The sequence below is a fragment of the Benincasa hispida genome, chromosome 12 (assembly GCF_009727055.1).
Source record: "Benincasa hispida cultivar B227 chromosome 12, ASM972705v1, whole genome shotgun sequence".
NCBI classification, from domain to species: Eukaryota; Viridiplantae; Streptophyta; class Magnoliopsida; order Cucurbitales; family Cucurbitaceae; genus Benincasa; species Benincasa hispida.
Genome location: NC_052360.1, coordinates 44,442,914 through 44,453,673, shown reverse-complemented (window position 1 = coordinate 44,453,673; position 10,760 = coordinate 44,442,914).

Genomic DNA, 10,760 nt, shown 5'->3' with positions numbered 1-10,760 from the left:
TTAGGAAAACTTGAGCTACTGTGTATGCTCTCGTTAGCTAGATGATGGGCAGTGTCATAATCTTGAAGTGATTATCCAATCTATTTCAAAATGAAAACTATTTTCATTTTATCTTTTAGTTACGAAAACTGAATGTAACCTCCCACTATCTCGTTCGGTTATGGAGAAAAACCTCTCATAATTGTTTAATTAAAAATAAATATAATCATATTATATTTATAACCTATAGTTTTAATATCACATCATATGCAACATATAAACCATAATTCTTTTCTCCTCCACTAGATATAAATCATATTTATATCCTTTTCCTCCAATTAATGTATCTGATACATGATGTCAACTATATCATATATAATTGACCAGTTTAATCATATCATATATAATCAAACTCCCTCTTGTCAATTTGAACACTTCAAATTGACCCAAAAACTTATTTTCAACTTGAATCCATTGAGCTACCAAGGGGACTTTATGGACATGTGGCTTATTCTCAAAAAGTGAATAGCTGACTACACTTTTTAGCCATGAGATCCACTATCTGTTAACTGCCAGACATTCCACTAAAGACCGACAATTGCACTCTTCTCACCACAGATATATTTCTGTGTCCATTGGATATAACTAATCAACAATATGATAACCCTTCACAGATGCTCGTAAGTACAGTTGGGCCAATTTACCGTTTTTCCCCTGTAGTTACATCTAACTCCTTAAGGACCACTGATCCCTCTAATGAACAATACAACATAGTCCTACTATGTGTGGACACCTCTCTAGCCATGAGAAGGTGTGTGGCACCACATCATTCAAGCTTCGGAATCAGTCCTTAAGGGAACAATCTATCTATTTACCCCTACTTCAGGGAAGAAATGAATTCCATCTTGTATAGCTGAGTTCCCAACTCCCAAATCAGACGAATCCTCAAAGTGACAGGTTTGAGTCGGGAATCTGGCCACTCGCACCCATGCAAATCAAAGGAGCCGCTCTCAAAGGCAGAAGTTCCCAACTCACTTAGGATTTAGGTCATGTTACTTATGGTCATCCTAGTGAAGTGAAGTCTCTATCATGAAGGATGTTATATAACGAGACTATAACACTTTGTGGTCTGGTCTTATACAAACTCCTTTTTATAGGACACCCCCGCTCTTCATACGATGCTTTGTGTCACCCTGGGAGTGACTTCCGTTCAGAAAGTGTTTGCATGAGTCAAGATAAAGGTGAATGTGGGGAAACTGTTCAATGTAAAATCTAATATACGATATATTGATTTCAACTCTCACGTCTCTGGAAAGTTCATACTGTGAGATTCATATGACGGTTCGTGTCACCCTGGGAGTGACCTCCATTCAGAAAGTGTTTGTATGGGTCAAGATTAAGGTGAATGGGAGAGTAGTTCATAGTAAATGGGTAAAGGATATATGTCAACGTGTCTTGCGACCTCCATTTGTTTGGACTATGAGATTCCTATGTTATGCCTGCTTTTCATCTTTAAGTCGGCCTTGCTAGTCGTTTAATGATGGCTATCCCCTCGGAGGGTTGTAACATAGGATTCAGAACAACTCAAACTCTAGAAATGGATAGGATTTCTTAGGTCGTTTTCCAATCTTGACTTTCCAATTCGGTAGCATCGTTGGGGCCAACCTCTGAGGTCTAAAAATGGGGGGTTACACTTACAGAATTACTAAAGTGTTAGTGAGTTCTGACAAAAAATGGTAGCTAAATGACTATCAGAATATGAGTTATTCTGGAGATAGTATTTAGTCAAGAATGTCTTACTTTAGTGAATGAGTATTTGACTGCCCCTTGGTAGCACTTATTTTGACTCATTATAGTATCTTTGCAAAAATAATGAAATTTTGTGTACATTATTACTTTGCTAAACCATGATTGGGTTTAAAAGAAATTCACTAATAAAAGTTTGTTTATATTTTCAGAATGACGAGTTCTTTGGTACAACTATTGGCTTTTGATAAACTTACTGGGGATAACTATACTATGTGGAAACCAAACTTAAATACAATACTGGTGATAGATGACCTAAGGTTCGTTTTAATAGAGGAATGCCCTCCCATTCCTAGCTCAAATGCAAACTGAAATGTTCGGGATGCATACGACAGATGGACTAGAACTAACAAGAAAGCCCATGCCTATATTCTTGCCAGCATATCTGATGTATTGGCTAAGAAACATGAAAGCATGAGTACTGCCAGGCAGATTATGGATGTTGAGAATGGTGTCCTAAATCTCCTTGTAATCTTGTAGGTTATAAACTTTGTATAAACATATTGTTGTTAATAAAATAAGTGTTATTTTATAAGCATATACTCAATCCATTAAACTAAGATCCAAGGTTATTTCATGCAATTTAAACAAATATGTAGAGACATACAAGTGGATCTTGTTTAACGGTCTATAGTGGATGGATAAGGCTGGGTACCTTATCCTAGTGACGCTACAGATACAAATCGCTTTGTAGGTGTTAAAAGTATTGTAAAGTGTTACAAATGATCTAATCCTGATCATTCATGTGGAGACATGAGCGGGGGTATTCTATACAAAGAGTTTTTAGAAGTCCGAACCACGAAATGATTAGTCTCTTTATATATAACTCCGTTAATAATAGAGACTTACATTTCACTAGGATGACCATAGGTGACATGATCTGAATCCTGAGTGAGTTGTGAACTCCTGCTCATGAAGACAGTTCTTTGATTTGTATGGGTGAGAGTGGCCAGAATGCTAACTCAACAAGCCTACCATTTTGAGGATTCGTCTGACTGGGGAGCTGGGAACACAGCTACACAAGACAGAATTCACTTCTTCCCCAATGCAGAGGCAAGTAGATAAATTGCTCTCTTAAAGGTTGATTTCGGGCCTTGAACATAGTGGTCACACCCTCTCCTGGCTCGAGAGGGACTTGGTCATAGTGGGATTATGACTTATTATTCATTAGAGGAATCAGTGGTACTTAAGAAGTTAGATGTAACTACTGGGGCAAAATGGTATTTTTGGCTCAACTGTACTTATGGGCAATTTGTGAAGGGTCATCGCACTGTTGATTGGTTATATCCAATGGACATAGAAATTTATCTGTAGTACGAAGAGTGCAGCTGTCGGTCTTTAGTGGAATGATTGACAGTTAATGGATACTGGGTAATTTAATTAAAGAGATTAATTAATTATCCGAGTACCGTTGAAGCTTCAATCTACAGGTCTATAAGGTCCCCTTTGTAGCTCAACAGGGATTTAATCTTTGGATTAATTTGAAGTGTTTAATTAATAATTAATTATAATGTATTTGATACATTATAAATGAGAGGAATTTGAATATGATTCAAATACTAATTATATGAATGAGATTCATGTAATTAAATTTAAATATAATTATGATATATGTTGAGAGGAATTAAATATTTGGATATGATCTAAATACCAATTGTATGGATGAGATTCATATAAGTGAATTTAATATAATGTGATTTATATTAAATGCCATGTATTGTTGAGAGAAAATAAAATCTATAGTTTATGTTGTATTTGATGTAATATAAAACTAATTTAATTGCATTTAATTAAAGGGAAGGAGTTACAACGCCCTCCCCTCATTCTCTCAATTAATATACATGGGACTCAAGTTGGTTGTAGATGATTCTACTTCCTAATTGGCTCAAGAGAGAAGAGTTCTCTCCAAGAGAAAAGTTCTCTGTAGAAAAGTCCCTCTCTTCCTCTCCATCTCCTTTCCCTCTTCAAAGGATTCAAGCAAAGCCCATAATTCTTGCTTGAATCCTTTATCCCAAGAGAATACAAAGGGTTCTCGAGTGGTTGTGTCCGTTCTTCAAGAAGGAGATCCGCGTGGAGGAGTTCTGTTCGTGGCTTGTACGAGGGAGTTCTTGAAGAAAGGGTTCTTCAAAGGTAAGGGTTTCTAAAACCCTATGTGATTGTTTTAAAGCATGCTGTAATTTTAAGTAAATGCAAATCTTGTTGTTGTTTTACTGTAAAACTTTATATTCAATAAAAATGAAATTTGGAATGATCTTTGCTTCCACTCAAAGAATCTTTTTTGAAAATTTTCTTCAATTGGTATCAGAGCCAGGTTGTAGGTTTTTTATTCCAAATTCCATTCGTTGTATTGAATCGATTTACAGTAATGGTGGGTTTTATAATTTGCATCTTATTTCATGCAATGAATGTTTGTGGATGTAATTCTTGGTGGATGTTTCGAGATAGAACACTTAGTTTAAGTCTTTCTTTTATTTACAAAATTGGATTGTAAAGGCCCTTCCGTTTTGGGCATTAATGTTGCAATCGAGTCTGTAATTTGTAAGTTTAAGTCGCTCGTGCTATTCCTAGGATGCTTCAAAGAAGAGCTGTAGAGCGTTGATCCAATGGAGAAGATGAAACAGAGGTCCCAGATCGTGTAGCTATAGCTAAATGATCGGGTAGCTCTTTCTATGCGAACAATAGCTTTTGCTACACGATCGTGTAGCATTTGCTAAACGATTGCATAGCTAATGCTACGCGATCGTGTAGAGTTTGCTACACGATCGTGTGACATTTGCTTCAAGATTTCATAGTTGCTTGTTGAACGATCGTGCGGTATTTAGTTGCTCATTGCATGGTTGCTTGGTACACGATCGCGTAAGCTTTCATGCTCATCGCATAGTTGCTAGCTACGCGATCGCGTAGTCTTTCATGCTCATCGCATAGTTCATTTGCTACACGATCAACTTTAAGGTGGTTCTTTGAAGGGCGGTTCAGTTCGAGAAGTTCAAGACCCGATTCACCTGTTCCAAACCGGTTGACTCAAATTTTTGTAATAGTTAGCCTTTTATTTTCTCTTTTTTAGTGGTCCTATTCCTGTCCATCAACTGTTAGTGTAAATGTACATGCGATGTATGTTTGAAAATTATATGTCATAATGTATGTCATATAGTTTGAAAACCCACCATAGGTTATGCATTTAATTTTATGCATCATTTATATTATAAGTGTTAAAATATATGTATATGCATGATTTAATTTTATAGCATGCTCATGCATCATATAATATAAGTGTTATACTATATGCTTGCATGCATAAATAACATAACCATGCATCATTTATATTATAATTGTTATAATATATACATTGTATGTTATTTATTTTCATTACTTTGTTATATATAAGTGTTATATATATGTAGTAATGAAATAAACATTGCATGATGCATGACATTACTTTAGGTAATTGTTAGCTCTTAAAAAGAGCTATTACTCCTAGCTTAATTCAAGCTCGTTATCAGATTTTATGTGTTTGATTCCCTATTTTGTAGGTACCGAGAAATCGTGAGGTAGAATTGGCAATTTGGAGCCGAATGAGGTTGATTTGAAGCAATTTGGAGTTGATTTAAGCATCTGGGCTTCAAAGGAGTTGAAATTACCAAATTGCCATCGAGTATGGTCAGCCATTGAGTATCATCGAGTACCATCGAGTAAAGGTCTATCGAGTATTATCGAGTAAAATTCTATCAAGTAAACAAGCATTGAGCACCGAGTGAATGAGCAACGAGTATCGAGTATCGAGTTGTCGAGCAGGGAGTAGCGAGTTTCTGGCAAAACACTCAGCATTACAACGCTCTTCACAAGCCTTAGTCCAATGCTCATTCGACGCTGGAAGGCAGTAGCATCAAGTGCAAGGCAGCATTGCAACGCATCTCAATGCCCTAAGCGTCATGACGTTCCAGAGTTGGGTCCTCGCCAGTGTTGCAACGCATCTCGATGCTCGAGCTTCAACGGTATAAGACAGAACACTGAGCATTGCAATGCCCCTTCCAAGCGTTGCAACACTGCAACGATTGGCGGAATTTTTTTTAATGTGCGGTGCAAGCAAGCGTTGGACACATCGTTGCAACGCCTGCCCAACGCTCTCCAATGAGCGCTGTAGCGTTGCAATGCTATTTCCTAGCATTGTAACGTTGCGCGCAACCTATAAATGAGGCATTGGTGTTCAACATTCGATAAGGAGAAAACAAGCAATTGAGAAGTAGATTCCTATCACATTCCTATAGCAAAAATACATTCAAAACAATTGTTCATTAGAGGATCAGTGTGACTTAAGGGAAAAAAAGGTAATTACGAGGGTAAAACAACCTTTTGACTCAACCGTTATTATGAACAACACGTGAAGAGTTAACTTACTAATCATTTGATATTTGATATTAAATTAGAATTAATTAAATTATTTAATTAATTATTAATTATTAATTTTATTAGAAAATTAATTATTGAATTAATTTTTGTAAAATTAATAAAAACTCAATTTTAATTAAAGAATTAAAATTGAAAAGTTAATTTTTTAATTTTAAATTTTAGAAAAGTTTCAAAATTGAAATAAAAAAATTAAAAAAAATAATTAGAAAAATCTGAAAAGTGGATATTTCCCACTTCTTCACCAAGAAGGTTAGTCATAATTCCATTCAATTCTCAACAAATTCAAGGCAGCAACTATAATTCATACATGCTTCTTGATTGCATGATAGTCATGCAATATATAACTCAAATTCTAAATGGAATGGCCATGCAATTGTTGTTGAATTACAAAGAAAATGGATTGAAGAAGATTGTTCTTCAAGCCTGTAATAAACCAAAAAGTCTGTCATCTTCTCCATAAAAATTCCTTAATTTGAGCTTATTTTGAGTCTCACAACTCAATCTAAGACACCAAAAAAATAGTAGGGAAGACCTTGTAGTAGTTCACAACCAAAGGAGAAGGAGATTGCAGCTGGTTTTTATGATTCAAAGATATCTTCAAAGGTTAGTATTGAAACTCTCTTTTTAGTTTATGAGCATGCTGAATTTGAAGCCAAAAGTATTGAAACTCTCTTTTTAGTTTATGAGCATGCTGAATTTGAAGCCAAAATTAATGAATTAGAATGCTTAATGATCCTATTTTCTTCCGTTGGTCGTTTCTATATTCCATCAGATACTTGGTCTCCTAGGTTATTTTACCATACTATAACTTGTTATGCGCATGTATGTTACACCAAGTATTTGACATCACTATGTCACCAACTCCAATGGCCAACTTTGGTGATTACTCTGCCAGTCAACTCCAGCGAAGATCACCTGCGATCCCCAATTTTACGATGACCACCTATAGCGATTAGCTTCGATGACTCCCTTCAGCAACCAGCTCCAATGATCACCTCCGATAACTAACTCACAAAGTTTAATAGTTTTCTTTTATATTAATTCGACATTAATAGAAACACTTTGAGTATAGCAAATCAAATAAACTTTATGTATAAAAACATTTTTGAGACCAACTTATATAACATTTAAAACATAGAGACAAAATGGAAACTACACCTAAAACTTAGGGATTCAAAAGAATATTTTTTAGTTCTTTTTCATACCATTTTTTTTCAGTTTAATTCTTAAAAATACGTGATTAGTGGAATTAAATAAATTCTCAAACATATATACCGTAGTTGTTAAAATTTAGCCTCAAAACAGGTATATGAACTATAGGAAATAACTCCTAAAAATGTACGGAAAGGATTATTTTTCAGATTTATTTATTTAGTTATATGGAAGAAGAAATATAAATTCTGATACAAATAAAGGTTTTAATTAAAAAAAACAACCATTTTAATAATTATGTAATAATTAAAAGTTTAAAGGCCAAATTCTATAAGTTTGCAAGTTTTGGGATCCAATTTTAATAAATTTGTATAACTTTGAGTGTCGTAAAATTTGTTATCTCTTGATTACAAATATATGCTTTAATTAGATGAGCTATGCACAAATTAAGAAATAAGTTTGGTTGATTTATGTGGTTGACAAAATCTCATATTTAAGGCACCATTACTTGTATGATAAAAAAATAGTAAAAAAAAAACCTAAATACATACTAAACTAAAATAACCTGCAGGCCAAACACATACTATTATAACTTATATTAAAATAGTTTGCACCCCAAACATAGACTAATGTAGTAATTCATACTATTTTAGTTACACCTCAAATACAAACTATTATAATCAGGCTAAAATACTCTGAACTTCAAACATAGACTATTATAATCCATGGATTATAATGATTAACTCAATATGGCAAACAGTTCTTAAAATGTCTACTTTAAAATTTGGATCACTAAATATACCAGAGTAATCCTAAAATTTAAAAGATCAAAAGTGTTTTCTTTACCCTAAATTTTATTTTGTATTGATTGTTACATATAATCCTATTAATGACACAAGATAAACACATAAATGAGATATTTTTTTTGGAAAAATAGATGACATTTTATAGAAATCTGATTACATTCTCATGCATAATTAAACAATAATCTCTGATTGCATAACAAATTTTTCTAGATTTTTTTTTAAATGCTTGATTGAAAATTTTCAATACATTGAATATAAATAAACTTTGAGAATGTTAAAAGATTAAGAACCAAAAATTGAGATTAATGATAGACTGAAAAGCATCCACGTGTCGAATGACTGGGAAATGATGGGACAATGAGAGGAAATGGAAAAAGAAAATCTGAAGAGAAGAGAGTGTCTCATACTTAATGGCAAGCAAGCACGTGGGTCTCACATGTCTTACACCTCCATGGGTCCTTTTGTAATTCAATGCATTTTCCTATCTTTCCTTTTCAATCCTTTTTCCTTTCTTATATTCCGAATTAAACATAAATAAATATTTTCCCCCACCTAGGGGTATAATTGTAATCATTCTCCCACTCTTCAAAATCAATTCTTCAAACCTCTCTTTATTAATTTCAAACCCATAATTAAAACTCTCTTCATATTCAAACTTAGTGACTTTATAATTTACTTGAATTATTGCTTTTAATTTCACAAATTTCATCATTAATGTCAGTTGTATGTAAAAGAGAACTTTCAACAAAATTACGGTTCACATTCTTTTACATATAAGTTCAATGGTTGAAATTCAATCTTAAGTAATATTTGATAAATTATAATATTGGGTGAGAATAAGTTTTTGTGTCAGATTGAACGGTTCAAATTGACAAGAGGGAATTCAATTATATATGATATGATTGAACTGGTTGATTATATACGATATGATTGACTTTATGTATGATATACATTATTTGGAGGAAAATGATATAAATATGATTTATATCTAGTGAAGGAGAAAACACTATGATTTATATGTGATATTAAACCATAGGTTAATGAATATAGTATGATTATATTTATTATTTTTAATTGGACAATTATGGGATAATTGTGCTGACGTTTTCTCCGTAACCATGTGATAGTGGGAGGTTTGATTCAGTTTTTGTAACTGAAGAATAAAATGAAAATCGTTTTCATTTTGCAAGGAGATCAGATAATTCGCCCAAGAGTTGTATACTGCCTATCACATAGCAAACCAAGAGCCTACACGATAGCTCAAAGTTTCCAAACGATTGTATATACGCGCGCTTCTTTCTAAACGATTGCATAGGAATTGCTAAATGATCGTCTAGCTTTTTCCTAAATGATCGCGTGCTCGAGCATTTACTAAACGATTGCCTATACGATCGTTGCTTATTTTCTAAACGATCATGTATCTTCTTCTAAACGATCAAGCATTGTCTATGCCATAGACCTTGCCTTCTCCCACTTGCTTGGTCTTTGTATACGATCTTCGTTTCCTCCTTCCTTTTACCTAATCCAACAGAGCCCACACTTCCTAGATTCTCACACTGAGAATACTGAGGGTTCTAAGTGGTGGTGTCATCCCCATTGTTGCTATATTCGTGTGGAGGTTGTTCGTGAGTAGACGACCAGGTGATTTGGTGAACGATTGGAGTGGACTTTCCCAGCAAGAGCGGGAGGAGCAGTCCCTTAAAGAGAACGAGTTTGTGGTGAAGAAAAGTTCTTCAACTGGTACATATTTCTTGTTATCTTGTTATTTATTGTTCAAAGCATGCCGATAATTTTTTTGTATAATGCATATCTGTTCGGTTAGATTGTAAATACGGTAATTCTGTCACAATGAGTTTGGAACGAGCTACTTCCGCTCAGAGGTACTCTTGTATAAGAGTTCTTTCAATTGGTATTAGAGCCAGGTTCTGATATTCCAAATTCATTGATGTAAAGAAATGCATTTTCTTTCTTAGTGGGTAAAAGCATGTCTGCTCTCTATTTAAGCGTTACATAGTTTGTGGATTGTTTAAATTCTTTTACATTTGAAGTTAATTGTAAGGTGATCCATTATTATTTGTGATGCGATTATGGTGTGAGTTTACGGCGAAGTATCATGCGTTGCACATGCAAGTTTTCCTAATAAGACTCAAGTATAAGCCTTACTAGGTTTCCTGGTAAGTCCAAGGTCGAACTCAGGGACTATTGAGTAAATATGCGACAGCTACTTTGATTCTCTTGTGATGGAAAAAATAAATAAGTTGGATGGGGTTTTGATAAAGAATATTTCCTATGCGACGGATTTCGGACAAAAAGTTGATGAAATTGAGAGTTACAATGAGTATGAGGTGAACAGGTTGAGATGGGGTTTAGCTAACACTTTCTAAGATTACGTACAAGCTATGCGATCATGCTACCCCCAAACAACAACATGTCATCTCTCAATGCAAATGCCATAATTTCTATTTCTAGGACGCATGTGGTGTATACGAAAAAGTCGATAGGACTTATGTCTAAGCCTCTATTCTTGTCTATGCGATGATGCATGATGCACACATAAAACAAGGTGACCGCATACTATCATATCCTATTTCTTGGGTGCATGTGATGTGT